This window comes from Octopus bimaculoides, chromosome 2 (genome assembly GCF_001194135.2).
Source record: "Octopus bimaculoides isolate UCB-OBI-ISO-001 chromosome 2, ASM119413v2, whole genome shotgun sequence".
Lineage (NCBI taxonomy): Eukaryota > Metazoa > Mollusca > Cephalopoda > Octopoda > Octopodidae > Octopus > Octopus bimaculoides.
This window is the reverse complement of record NC_068982.1, coordinates 103,932,954-103,936,109: the sequence shown is the minus strand read 5'-3', so window position 1 is coordinate 103,936,109 and position 3,156 is coordinate 103,932,954. Positions and strand designations below refer to the sequence as shown.

The 3,156-nt window shown below is 40.3% G+C and overlaps 1 protein-coding gene across 3 annotated transcripts in view; it reads left to right on the top strand.

Annotated features, from left to right (window-relative positions):
• The window catches only part of LOC106884044 (serine/arginine repetitive matrix protein 1), an 82,646-nt gene that overhangs the window by 2,602 nt on the left and 76,888 nt on the right, over positions 1–3,156 (top strand). For all 3 annotated transcript variants that reach the window (XM_052978539.1, XM_052978538.1, XM_052978537.1), the window contains exon 2: positions 2,585–2,641. The gene's annotated coding sequence lies outside the window, so the exon portion shown is untranslated. The remainder of the gene's footprint in view (positions 1–2,584; positions 2,642–3,156) is intronic.

Genomic DNA, 3,156 nt, shown 5'->3' with positions numbered 1-3,156 from the left:
TCTAATCTTAAGTATTCTATCGCATACTCTGGCTACCTCGATTACCTTATCCACCCATTTCTCTGCAAGAAGTATACCCACGCCCCTGACCTCGTCTGTGTTCCCTGCCCAGAAAATCTTGTACCTGTGTTCTTTGCTTGTGAGGAACCTAGCCGAACCTCCTCTCCACCTTACTTCTTAGAGGCAGCAGATATCGACACATCTCCGTTCAAGCATCTCAACAATCTCACCAGACTTACCTTTCAGTGTGCCGACATTGAGAGTGCCAACCCTGAGGGTGTGGGAGGTATGAGCCCATGAGACCCTGGGAGAGGGAACAGCAGTGTCATGTACCTGAAAAGAAAGCTCGCATTTTGCAGAATTCATAAACAATCAGTAGCCTTCATTTCAACCTGCATCCACTGCACTATCATATTTTGCACTATATGATCACTACCTTACATAGGAGGAGATAAACCCTAAGTAGGGGTGGGGGGGTGAAGCCTTTAGAAGTGTTCATGGGAGACAGCCAGGCACTTCCGGGACTGGTGGAGAGGATAGGAACTTCTGGTACTGGTGGAGGTGGTGGGAGGACGGGTGCACCACTGGCATAGTGCTGCAAAGGTATTAAGGTCGAGTGGGGGTATCGGGGTGCCTGCGTTAGTTTATAGTCCTGGCGAAGCAAGAAGTAATCGAAAGAGGGAGGAGAGAGAGAGTGAGATCGAGAGAGACAGAGTAAGGCTGAGGCGGTTAGGGTTAGTGGCCAGCACACAAGGGAGAGAGAGAGAGATATTCTTTTGGGATTTCTGTTGCATAGTTTAAAGAGACAGTAAATGTTGATGATAGTAATATAGAATTGAAAAATAAGAGTTTTCGGTCAGGTAATCTAAGACAGAATTATAGAAATAAGTGACTGTGATAAAATTAAAATCGAATAACAAGAATATCTGAATGAATTTGACGACATGGTAATGAAATAGACAGAATAGGGAAAGCACTAAGTAAGGTGTTGTGAATCAGTGCATAAATAGAAGGGTATGAGTGAGGTTGAAAAGACAGAAAACTTATCTGGTCATAATTCTGGGTTCTTATTTATTCGGCAGAGGTTCTAAGAATGAGTGGCAGAATCAGGGTGCGTGTGCTAGTTTATAGTCCTGGCGAAGCAAGAGGTAATCAAAAGAGGGAGAAGGAGAGAGAGAGTGAGATTGAGAGAGACAGAGTAAGGCAGAGAAGGTTAGGGTTAATGGCCAGAACACGAGGGAGAGAGGTTATATATATATATATATATATATATATATATATAGGCATATATATATATATATCATCAACATCATCACCATCCTTTAATGTCTGTTGTCCCTGCTGGCATGCATTGGACAGTTTTACTAAGGCTGATAAACTAAGGGGGTGCACCAAACTCCAGTTTTATTTGGCTGGATTTCTATGGCCCTTCCTAATGTCAACCACTCTGAGAATGTAATGGGTGCTTGTATGGGCCACTGGCACAGGTGCCAGTTGCATGGCACCAGTATCTGCCACGACTATGATTTCACTTGACTTGATGTGTCTTCTTCTCAAGCACAACATATTGCCGAAGGTCTCAGTCATTTGTCATTGCCTCAGTGAGGCCCAACACTCAAAAGGTGCTTTTCACTTGCCACCTGCATGGGTGCTATTTATGCAACACCATCATCAGCCACATTGCCTCCATATATATATATATATATGTATATATATGTGTGTGTATATATGTATGTATGTATGTATATCTATGTGTGTGGAGGCGCAATGGCCCAGTGGTTAGGGCAGCAGACTTTCAGTCATAGGATTGTGGTTTTGATTCCCAGACTGGGCATTGTGAGTGTTTATTGAGCGAAAACACCTAAAGTTCCATGAGGCTCTGGCAGAGGGTAGTGGCGAACCCTGCTGTACTATTTCACCACAACTCTCTCTCACTCTTTCTTCCTGTTTCTGTTGTACCTGTATTTCAAAGGGCTAGCCTTGTCACACTCTGTGTCACGCTGAATCTCCCTGAGACCAACCTTAAGAGTACATGTGTCTGTGGAGTGCTCAGCCACTTGCACGTTAATTTCATGAGCAGGCTGTTTCGTTGATCTGATCAACTGGAATCCTCGTCGTCGTAACCAGCAGAGTGCCAACCATATTTATGTGTATCAGTGTGGGTGTCTTTGTATCTGTGTTTGTCCTCCACCACTGCTTGACAACTGGTAATAGTGAGTTTACATCTCCATAACTTAGTGGTTCGACAAAAGTGACTGAGAGAATAAGTACCAGACTTTAAAAAACAATAAGTACTTGGGTTGATTTATTTGACTGAAATTCTTCAAGGTGGTGTCCCATCATGGTCACAATCTAATGATTGAAACAAGTAAAAAATAAAAGATTATATGTGCGCACACACTTACACACACACACACACACACACAAACTTACAGGCATGTACATATACACACATATATATGTGCATGTGCATGCATATGTATGTTCAGATATTCTTTCAAATTTTAAAGAAATATGCATATAGCATAGTTGAAATATGACCTGTTAATACAATCAGAGATTTTTCTCTTTTTATATTTTACAGACAAGTTGCATCCCAGCTTTCAAAGTTACCAAAGTCAAAGACCAAAGCACTGAAACGGTATCTATTTTGGGCATCATAATTTACAAATTCCCCCTAACCAAGCATGTATTAAACTCTTCTGTATGTGTTAAATTGTCTACATTTATTTGGAGTAGCAAGGATTATGTTAAAGTAATGAAGTCAAACCATTTCCAAAATGTGTCTATTTTGTCTCTTGTCTTTGAAGCAAATATTAAGTTATCACTTTTCTTTTTTTTTTCCTAACCATGTTTCTGATAAGTTTTGCTTTATGGAGGTGTATGATGAGTTAGTAGAGAGTGAATTGTGGTGTGCCATGGCTATGAAGCAAAGTGAAAACAGTACATTTATATAATAATGCTATGATAAAGATATCCTAATTTAATGATAATAAACCAAAGCTTATAATGTGCAGAAAGAGACGCCTGTAAGATCTCTGACAGCATTTAAGTATTTCTTTTTCTTTCCCTCTCCCTCTCTTTTTCTTTTCCTATTTCTCTCTCTCTCTCTCTCTCTCTCTATATATATATATATATATATATATATATATATAT